The sequence below is a fragment of the Mytilus californianus genome, unplaced genomic scaffold, assembly GCF_021869535.1.
Source record: "Mytilus californianus isolate M0D057914Y unplaced genomic scaffold, xbMytCali1.0.p SCAF_9, whole genome shotgun sequence".
Lineage (NCBI taxonomy): Eukaryota > Metazoa > Mollusca > Bivalvia > Mytilida > Mytilidae > Mytilus > Mytilus californianus.
In genome coordinates, this window is record NW_026262745.1 from 38821268 (window position 1) to 38833271 (window position 12004).

At 32.6% G+C, this 12004-nt stretch overlaps 1 long non-coding RNA gene across 2 annotated transcripts; it reads left to right on the top strand.

Moving 5' to 3' along the window:
• Positions 1–2078: 2078 nt before the first annotated feature.
• LOC127715498 (uncharacterized) lies at positions 2079–5596 on the top strand. Of its 2 annotated transcripts, none has more exons than XR_007988451.1 (3): positions 2079–2146; positions 4930–5013; positions 5534–5596. It is a non-coding gene; the product is annotated as an uncharacterized LOC127715498 (long non-coding RNA). The 2 variants fall into 2 exon arrangements; XR_007988450.1 differs by lacking the exon at positions 2079–2146 and adding an exon at positions 3908–3975.
• The last annotated feature ends 6408 nt before the right edge of the window (positions 5597–12004 follow it).

The following is a 12004-nucleotide window of genomic DNA, read 5'->3' on the forward strand; positions in this document are numbered from 1 at the left end:
TTCTTGAGTTATGTCCCTTTATAATATTATATGCAAGTGGGGGCATCATCTGTGTCCCATGGACACATTCCCCATTTATTTACAAAATAATTTTATTGTCCATAGTACGAAAACAGAAGTGAAAAATATACTAAACACTTATCAAAGGTGGTACATATAAAAAAGTGAGACGAGATATAAAACAAAAACAAGCAAACATTGAATAACAAAAATGAATTTCAAATTGTGTCAACAGGTCAACACGAAAGTATGATTTGAGAGTACTTGCAGTTACTGAAAGCTAGTTAAAAGCCAAAAACAATTGAAAATAAAAAATCACGCACCAGAGACTTAAATCAATCAAAACACATCCCAGGGGTTAAGTGTTTTAACGCCATGGACAAAAGTGTATTTCAGTTGATAAAAAACTACAACAACTGTTTACGTTTGAAGCAAAGGATAGAATGTTTCTGTCCATGTTATCTTTGTTTGTTTGCGATGTTCTAGAGATTGTTTTTCTCTTCATCCTATACGTCCTAAACTTATTTATTATTTATACTGTACACAATGGGATATTTTCTTTGTTTTATCTACAGTTAACCAGACTAATTAAGGTCGCATTGGACATGTAGATTCCTTAAACTTCTGATCAATATGGATCTACCATTTTACTATGGTTTTAAATCAAAGTTAATCATGATGTGCTACTGTTTAGTTGTATCAATCTTTGGTATATATCCCATATATACAGTAATTGTCACAGAATAACACAAATAGAAAAAGGATTATATAGAGAAATAGTTATAATAACAATTTTATTCAACTTTATTACTAGGGAATATGAAAAAAATATAGAGGAGAAACGGATACTGGAAGCTGATGTCCAGAGACTCACATGTCAGTTACAAGAAACAACAAAGTATGTATTTTATCATGTTCACTGTGTAGCATCAACACCGGATATAGGTACAATCGAAGCTAAGAAACAATAATTACAAAAAGTATCTATATATTCAATTCCCCGTACAGTAAAAACAATTCGCCGTACAATTTATTTTCTATGAAAAACAATACTATTAGTTGATTTTGAAAGACCGTGTTGTTCAAGATGAAATATGATTTAATTTTGTTCTTCGAAAACTCCGAATGAATAGTTGAATGATAACTGTGTTTTAACAAGTTTGAACTTGTTACTTGCTTCTATGAACAGGTGCCACGTTGTCCGATTCTGACGATTTGAATAGAGAGGAAGCAAAATAAGGATCATAATTAGCCCTAGATAGTAGCTACATTATAAGGAATCAGTATCACAAAACGTTACTTGTCAGCAAAACGTAGAATATAATGAAAATAAGAAAAAATGACTTTAACGGTCTTCACATTTAATTTTTCAACCGCTTTGGGCATACATATATTCGGTGGTGATGCTACTTAGTAATGTTAATACAATATAAAAAAATAAAATGTATAATTCTATACAGTGATGACTTTCTAGACTATTTGTCAATTCTTTTAGTTGTTCGATTGTTCATGCAGTGTTCTGGATCTTGTAGAGCTACATGTATTATAATTTATTAATTGAATGTCACTAATTACTTAGAATCGTTTTTCTTTTTCTTTTTTTTGTATTTCTTTGTAGGATTTCTATAATTTGCATTGTGTTCTCATATAACTACAAATTTGTCACAGAGTCAGTTCTAACGTAATAATTGTGACAAATAAACGTCACCTCATATTTAGTAAGGTTTACATTTGAACGTTCGAAACAATTTTCAAAACAATAGTCAAAGCAACCGTAGTTCATCTTAACCTTAAGCGCTGAGTCTTAGTTTCTTAATAATTTACAAATTTTCATGAATGATTTAAGAAATGTTAAGTACCAAGCACTGCCTACCGAGCTGATCAGACCATCGAAGATAAGCAAACCAACACCATCAGTATCGACTGAAAGGTGGAAAATGAACATAAAACTATATATTTGGTAGGTCCGAAGCGCTTTTTGGATTTAATTTCATAACGAACGCTCAAACCAAACAATATATGAAAACCTAAGAAGCTATATGAAAAATATGTACATTAATTGGTCTTTTCAATTCTTTACCAGGCAATCTGAAATAATTGTAGAAGAGAAGGAAGCTGAGATCCAAAGACTGAAAAATCAAATAGAGTACGTATAAAATGCACGTTATAAAAATCCCGTTTAATCGCCTTTAAAAAATAATTTCTATAAACTAGCTATAAATTTAACAAGAGTAAGGCAAAGACAATCGCTCACATTAACACGATTTCTTGTTTTTACGCGTATCTAGCCTACCAAATTATATGCCTGATATCTCTGATCGTCATATATACACATTTTCGTTTGACGTTGAAATATTTTTTTTCTGTTTGAAAACTTGTAAAGTGCATTCAATGTGTTATAGATTGTTGTTTAACTAACTTCCGATTATAAATATTTCATTAATGTTCATAACAAGCAAAAAAGAATAAAAATTATTAAATATAATAAGGCAAGTTCGAAAATTTTGGGGGACAAAGTATAGTTTGCAAAAGTGAACGTCACTAGATGCGACCAGCACTTATGCTTTATTTAATGTAACCTACTTACTTTCATCCGAAAGAGTTGTTGAAATTGTTTAAAATAATCAAATTGGCGACACAGTACAACATTTCGTAAAGGATAAAACGTCTCTGTACTACGATCCTGTGTTTTTAAACATTCTACATAACCAACAAACACCAAAATATTTGTAATCCAAAATGTAAAAATCAAATGGAAGAGGAGATCAAAAAAGATATACCCAAATCCGGACAACGAATCAGAGCTTTGCATTCCTTAATTAAGAATAACTTCAAAAAATTTTAACAGCAAATTATAATCAAATAATATTCTTATTTTCATTGTTGTAGTTCAGTTTTCACGTGTAGACATTAACAGTTTACAGAAAGGTCGCATTTGGACATGTAGATTCCTGGACTTTCTGATGAATTTGGACCTACCATTTTACTATTGGTTTCAATAAACGTTAATTATGATTTGCTTCTTTTAAGCAAGCAAATAAATCAATCTTTGGTACTTATCTCATATACTATTATATAATAGAGTTATTCTTATAGAAATACACAAATGAAAATAGGTTTATAGAGAGAAACAGTAATACAAAAAATTTATTCAACTTTATTACTAGGGAATATGAAAAATTTATAGAAGAAAGACGGACACTGGAAGCTGATGTCCTCAGTATTACATGCCAGTTTCATGAAACCACAAAGTATGACTTTATAGAATGTACAAATTAAATGTATAATTCTACGCAACGATGTCTTGTTAGACTATTAGTCAAGTCTTTTATTTGTTCAAATGTTCATGTAGTTTTCTGGATCTTGTAGAGCTATTATAGTATGTTAATTTAAGCTCACTAATTACTTAAAACCGTCTGTCTTTTCATTTTTTATTTTTCTTTGTAGGGTTTCTATAACTTGCACAGTATTCTATTTCTAATTCAAATTTGCCATAGATTCAATTCTAACGTTATAATTGTGACAAATAAACTTGATCTCATATTCAGTAAGGTTTACATTTGAACGTTCGAAACCATTTTCAAAACAATAGTCAAAGCAACCGTAGTTCATCTTGACCTTAAGCGCTGAGTCTTAGTTTCTTAATAATTTACAAATTTTCATGAATGATTTAAGAAATGTTAAGTACCAAGCACTGCCTACCGAGCTGATTAGACCATCGAAGATAAGCAAACCAACACCATCAGTATCGACTTAAAGGTGGAAAATGAACATAACACTATAAATTTGGTAGGTCCGAAGCGCTTTTTGGATTTAATTTCATAACGAACGCTCAAACCAAACAATATATGAAAACCTAAGAAGCTATATGAAAAATATGTACATTAATTGGTCTTTTCAATTCTTTACCAGGCAATCTGAAATAATTGTAGAAGAGAAGGAAGCTGAGATCCAAAGACTGAAAAATCAAATAGAGTACGTATAAAATGCACGTTATAAAAATCCCGTTTAATCGCCTTTTAAAAATAATTTCTATAAACTAGCTATAAAATTAACAAGAGTAAGGCAAAGACAATCGCTCACATTAACACGATTTCTTGTTTTTACGCGTGTCTAGCCTACCAAATTATAAGCCTGATATCTTTGATCGTCATATATACACATTTTCGTTTGACGTTGAAATATTTTTTTTCTGTTTGAAAACGTGTAAAGTGCATTCAATGTGTTATAGATTGTTGTTTAACTAACTTCCGATTATAAATATTTCATTAATGTTCAAAACAAGTAAAAAAGAATAAAAATTAATAAATACAATAAGGCAAGTTCGAAAATTTTGGGGGACAAAGTATAGTTTGCAAAAGTGAACGTCACTAGATACGACCAGCACTTATATAATGTAACCTACTTACTTTCATCCGAAAGAGTTGTTGAAACTGTTTAAAAAAATCAAATTGGCGACACAGTACAACATTTCGTAAAGGATAAAACGTCTCTGTACTACGATCCTGTGTTTTAAACATTCTACATAACCAACAAACACCAAAATATTTGTAATCCAAAATGTAAAAAACAAATGGAAGAGCAGATCAAACCAAAAAGGACATAAGATTTACTCAAATCCGGACAACGAATCAGAGCTTTGCATTCGTTAATTAAGAATAACTTCAAAAAATTTTAACAGCAAATTATAATCAAATAATATTCTTATTTTCATTGTTGTAGTTCAGTTTTCACGCGTAGACATTAACAGTTTACAGAAAGGTCGCATTTGGACATGTAGATTCCTGGAATTTCTGATGAATTTGGATCTACCATTTTACTATTGGTTTCCATAAACGTTAATTATGATTTGCTTCTTTTAAGCAATCGAATAAATCAATCTTTGGTACTTATCTCATATACAAAAAATTTATTCAACTTTATTACTAGGGAATATGAAAAAAATATAGAGGAAAAACGGACACTGGAAGCTGATGTCCTCAGTATTACATGCCAGTTTCATGAAACCACAAAGTAAGTACTTTATAGAATGTAAAAATTAAATGTATAATTCTACGCAACGATGTCTTGTTAGACTACTAGTCAAGTCTTTTATTTGTTCAAATGTTCATGTAGTTTTCTGGATCTTCTAGAGCTATTATAATATATTAATTTAAGGTCACTAATTACTTAAAACCGTCTGTCTTTTCATTTTTTATATTTCTTTGTAGGGTTTCTATAACTTGCACAGTATTCTATTTCTAATTCAAATTTGCCATAGAGTCAATTCTAACGTTATAATTGTGACAAATAAACTTGATCTCATATTCAGTCACGTTTAAATTTGAACGTTCGAAACGCTTTTCTGGATCTACCTTTGCCATGCACACTTAAACTGAAAACAATAAAATTTCAAGGATTTATAAATGCTTAAATACTTTAATGACAAAAAAGGAACGTAAATATATTGTCAAATCAACCGTGGGTCATCCAAACCAAACAATATATGAAAACTTTAGAAGCTATTGATTGGTCGTTTTCAATTCTTTATTAGGCAATCTGACATAATTGTTGAAGAGAAGGAAACTGAGATCCAAAGACTGAAACATCAAATTGAGTACGTATAAAATGCAACTTATATTGGACAATATAAACAGCCCGTTTGATCTCCTTTTTAAACTTATTTATATTAACTTGCTATAAAATTGAAAAAAAGCAAGGCAAAGACGATTGCTTTAATTAACACGATTTCTTGTGTTTACGGGCGTCTGGCTTACCAAATCATAAGCCAATCATAAGATATATTCTTTTTCTGTTTGGGCACTTGTAAATTACTTTCAATATGTAATCGATTGTTGTGGAACTAAAAAAGAAAAGAAAAAAAGAACAAAAATGATTAAATGCAATCAGGTAATTTCGGAAAATTGGGGACAAAGTATAGTTGGCAAAATTAATGCTTTATATAATGTTAACTACTGACTTTAACCCGGGAAAATTGTTGAAACTGTTTATAAGAATACAAGGTTGGCGACTTTCTTCAACAACTCGTAAAGGACAAAACATCTCCATACTTCAGTCCTTTGTTTTTTAAACATTCTACATAACTAACGAACTCTGTCAGAAAACACAGACTCGAAGGATATTGATATTCAAGTAAAAATCAAGATACACAAATAACAAATCGTCCTTGCTTTCTCACCTTCCTAATCATATGTTTTTTTTATTAACAATAATTAAAATAAAACCGACCAATTACATGATTTGTAGACCCCAATCTCCCTGTATACATGTAGGCATAAATGTTTCTAGGTAATCAAAATGTGAAATGTCCATACAATTGTCATTAAAAAGAAATGCCTTCTTTAAGAAATCAAATGAAAGTCATGAAGGATTTAAAGTTAATGGCGCTGGATTAATACTGTTTCTGGTGGACGTTTAGTTCATAAGGGTATCATCAGCTCAGTAGTCAGTGCTTTGATACTTAACTAATTTATAACATACATTTAAAAAAATTCCGCTGATTAACTTAGAAAAAAATAAAAACAACAAGAACTCACAATCAAACTATGGTTCCAATTCCCACAGTCAAATTTAACCATCGTTAGATTTGGCTATTCGTTTATGTCACTTCTGGATTCTTCGCATGACGTGTGTTACATGCATAGCAGGCGACGCCTATCCTGTCGACGCATCGGGTCTTGCTCCTTTTGAAGTCTTAAGATTCCCTTAGTCTTTGTTTAATTCATGGAATTGTCTCTTAATAGATTGGCGAAATTTGGACATATATAAACTACGGTCGACCTAATTACGCATAATGCTCATAATTTATTCAAGAATGTATACTTCCTTGGCTCTCAAATGTTTATTAGTTCAAAATGAAGGTTAATTCCGAAAGGCGCTTCGGAAACACCCAATTTATATAAAGTGTTGTCTTTTCTCTATTTTGTGACGCATTAAAAACCAAATGTTCCGAATGATGTTCCAAATACGGATAAGGTTAAACCATGCCTTGTGGTAAAAACCCGATTATAGTATTTCAAATACTTTCAACATTTTACAAGCAGCAAAATTTCCGAAACATGACCGTCTCAATGGTATTGTATTATTTTGACAGCTGAGTGTATTTTCCGTGACGTTTCTTTTCATATTTCCAATGACAATTTTTCTTATGTGAAATCAAATTTATACTCAAGATTTGAATAATCCCTATTTTCTTGATAATACTTTAAATCACTGACAAAAATCATGTTGTATTGATGCTTATTTAAAATGATGAATTATTTCAGAAACCTTCATGATGAAAAGTCTGACATTTTGAAACGACTTTGCTTCTTGAAAGACTATGATATACAATCCAAAGACCAACCACACACTACAACTGATCAAAAAACCAAATGTACTGATGATCAATCAATTTCAGAAGTACTTGATATCATTGAAATCAATATGTCTTATCTGAATAACAATCTATAAGTATTTATCCCGATATGAAAATCTAATTCAGTTTTAAAATTTTGGTTTTGATATATTGTGTATAGGGGGACACATCATTAGTTGTTATTCATATACTAGTAATGATTTGAAAACTTCACCTGTTTTGATGATTATACATTCTTGGCTTTGAATATTCGGCTTTGAGCGTTCGTAATGAAATTAAATCTAGCGCCTCGGACGTATACAATTTACAAAGTATTATTTTTAACCGGATTTTTTGAAGGAAATATCGGTTATTAAAATGGTGATATACGGCGGGTGGCTGGGCGGTTTGGCGGCTGCCAAACAGTGTCAGCACAATAACATGAAAAAGCTTTAACAAATTTTTTTTCAAATTTAAATATGTTGTTTCCTCGGACTTAATGAAGGTCTCTATTAATTTTCAAGATTTTAGTATATCTCCTTTGTGAGTTATCGCCATTTTTAATATCCAAAAGTAGAATTTTTAAATATTTTACTGTCGTTATCATGTAATGATTTGTCTTATCTCAGAATAAAAATTGGAGTGACAGATTTATTTAAAAATCATCTATTTCCTAAGTGGTAATGATTATAAGCTATATCATAAGACATTTTGAAGATTATTACATTATTAATTATGTTAGAGTACTATGTTAAACAACCATAGTTCTGTTCAATTAGATATCATAAATATTTCAGCATATGATAATGATTTATTTTCATTATTAATTAGATCTTGGAAATATTTTAGCATATGATAATCATTGGAGTGACGGATTTATTTGAAAATTTTCTGTTTTCTGATAAGATCTGTAGGACTATATATATACAGTTTGAAACTTTCTAGTATTACTTTATAAATGAAGTTTGGAATTTACTGTTCATTATTAGACATTTTGTAGATAATTAAGTGTCCGTTAATCATATATATTCTTACCCCTACCCCCCTTCAATTTGATAATGTGCTTTTATCTTATTAACAGTTGAGATCCCTACTCCTAAACCATATATATTCTTGTATGGGACAATAAAACAAATCAAATGAAATATTGGGATAGTCCTCGGGTTCACAGCTACCCTCCTTTTTTTTGAAAACTTGTAAATGTGCAAGCTCCCCACCCTGCAACCATATATATTCTTGTATGTTACAAATCAGATGAAATAAAAGGTGAGTCCCCTCGGGTCACCCCCAGCGTGTCTGTTTGAGAACTTGTAACCGGTCGAGATCTCCATCCCTAAACCATATATATTTTTGTATTGGACAATAAAAGAAATCAAATGAAATATAGGGGAAGTCCATTGTGGTAACCCCCACCCCCTTCTGTTTGAGAAATTGTAAACGGTTGAGATCCACTCCCCTAAACCATATTTATTCTTGTATTTGACAATAAAACAAATCAAATAAAATTTAGGGGACGTCAACGAGGGTAAACCCCACCCCCTTCTTTTTGAAAACTTGTCAACAGTCAAGATCCCCACCCTGAAACCTATTTCTTCTTGTATATTGCAATAAAACAAATCAAATGAAATAAAAGTCGAGTCCCCTGGGGTCACCCTCACCTTTTTCCTGTTTAAGAACTTGTAAACGGTTAAGATCCCTCACCCCTAAACCATATATATTCTTGTATGGGACAATAAAACAAATCAAATGTAATATAGGGGAAGTCCATTGGGGTAACCCCCACCCCCTTCTTTTTGATAGCTTGTAAACAGTCAAGATTCCCACCCAGAAACCATATGTATTCTTGTATGGGACAATATATCAAATCAAATGAAATATAGATGAAGTCCATGGGGGTAAATCCCAACCCCTTCTTTTTAAAAACTTGTAAACGGTTGAGATCCCCACCCCTAAACCATATATATTCTTGTATGGGACAATAAAACAAATCAAATGAAATTTAACGGAAGTCCACGGTAGTAAACCCCACCCCCTTCTTTTTGAAAACTTGTAAACGGTTGAGATCCCCACCCCTAAACCATATATATCCTTGTATGGGACAATAAAACAAATCAATTGAAATTTAGGGGAAGTCCCCTGGGGTAACCCCCACCCCTTTTTTTTTGAAAACTTTTAAACAGTCAAGATCCCCACCCTGAAACCATATGTATTCTTGTATGTTACAATAAAACAAATCAAATAAAATAAAATAAAAGTCCCCTGGGGTCATCCCCACCTTCTTTCTGTATAAGAACTTGTAAACGATCCTCATCCCTAAACCATATATATTCTTGTATGGGACAATAAAACTAATCAAATGAAATATAGGGGAAGTCCATTGGGGTAACCCCTACCCCCCTTTTTTGATAACTTGTAAACGGTCTAGATTCCCACCCAGAAACCATATATATTCTTGTATGGGACAATATATCAAATCAAATGAAATATAGGGGAAGTCCACGGGGGTAAACACTACCCCCTTCTTTTTGAAAACTTGTAAACGGTCGAGATCCCCACCCCTAAACCATATATATTTTTGTATTGGACAATAAAAGAAATCAAATGAAATATAGGGGAAGTCCATTGTGGTAACCCCCCACCGCCTTCTGTTTGAGAAATTGTAAACGGTTGAGATCCCCACCCCTAAACTATATTTATTTTTGTATTTTACATGAAAACAAATCAAATAAAATTTAGAGAAAGTCCACGAGGGTAAACCCCACCCCCTTCTTTTTGAAAACTGGTTAACAGTCAAGATCCCCACCCTGAAACCATTTTTCTTCTTGTATATTACAATAAAACAAATCAAATGAAATAAAAGTCGAGTCCCCTGGGGTCACCCTCACCATTTTCCTGTTTAAGAACTTGTAAACGGTTAAGATCCCTCACCCCTAAACCATATATATTCTTGTATGGGACAATAAAACAAATAAAATGTAATATAAAGGGAAGTCCATTGGGGTAACCCCCACCCCCTTCTTTTTGATAGCTTGTAAACGGTCAAGATTCCCACCCAGAAACCATATATATTCTTGTATGGGACAATATATCAAATCAAATGAAATATAGATGAAGTCCACGGGGGTAAATCCCAACCCCTTCTTTTTGAAAACTTGTAAACGGTTAAGATCCCCACCACTTAACCATATATATTCTTGTATGGGACAATAAAACAAATCAAATGAAATTTAACGGAAGTCCACGGTGGTAAACCCCACCCCCTTCTTTTTGAAAACTTGTAAACGGTTGAGATCCCCACCCCTAAACCATATATATTCTTGTATGGGACAATAAAACAAATCAATTGAAATTAGGGGAAGTCCTCTGGGGTAACCCCCACCTTTTTTTTTTTGAAAACTGTAAACAGTCAAGATCCCCACCCTGAAGCCATATATATTCTTGTATGTTACAATAAAACAAATCAAATGAAATAAAAGTCAAGTCCCCTGGGGTCATCCCCACCTTCTTTCTGTTTAAGAACTTGTAAACGGTCGAGATCTCCATCCCTAAACCATATATATTCTTGTATGGGACAATAAAACTAATCAAATGAAATATAGGGGAAGTCCATTGGGGTAACCCCTACCCCCCTTTTTTTTGATAACTTGTAAACGGTCTAGATTCCCACCCAGAAACCATATATATTCTTGTATGGGACAATATATCAAATCAAATGAAATATAGGGGAAGTCCACGGGGGTAAACACTACCCCCTTCTTTTTGAAAACTTGTAAACGGTCGAGATCCCCACCCCTAAACCATATATATTCTTGTATTGGACAATAAAACAAATCAAATGAAATATTGGGATAGTCCTCGGGTTCACAGCTACCCTCCTTTTTTTGAAAACTTGTAAATGTGCAAGCTCCCCAACCTGAAACCATATATATTCTTGTATGCTACAAATTAAATTAAATAAAAGGTGAGTCCCCTCGGGTCACCCCCAGCGTGTCTGTTTGAGAACTTGTAAACGGTCGAGATCCCCACCCCTAAACCATATATATTTTTGTATTGGACAATAAAAGAAATCAAATGAAATATAGGGGAAGTCCATTGTGGTAACCCCCCCACCGCCTTCTGTTTGAGAAATTGTAAACGGTTGAGATCCCCACCCCTAAACTATATTTATTTTTGTATTTTACATGAAAACAAATCAAATGAAATTTAGAGAAAGTCCATGAGGGTAAACCCCACCCCCTTCTTTTTGAAAACTGGTAAACAGTCAAGATCCCCACCCTGAAACCATTTTTCTTCTTGTATATTACAATAAAACAAATCAAATGAAATAAAAGTCGAGTCCCCTGGGGTCACCCTCACCATTTTCCTGTTTAAGAACTTGTAAACGGTTAAGATCCCTCACCCCTAAACCATATATATTCTTGTATGGGACAATAAAACAAATAAAATGTAATATAAAGGGAAGTCCATTGGGGTAACCCCCACCCCCTTCTTTTTGATAGCTTGTAAACGGTCAAGATTCCCACCCAGAAACCATATATATTCTTGTATGGGACAATATATCAAATCAAATGAAATATAGGGGAAGTCCACGGGGGTAAACACTACCACCTTCTTTTTGAAAACATGTAAACGGTCGAGATCCCCACCCCTAAACCATATACATTCTTG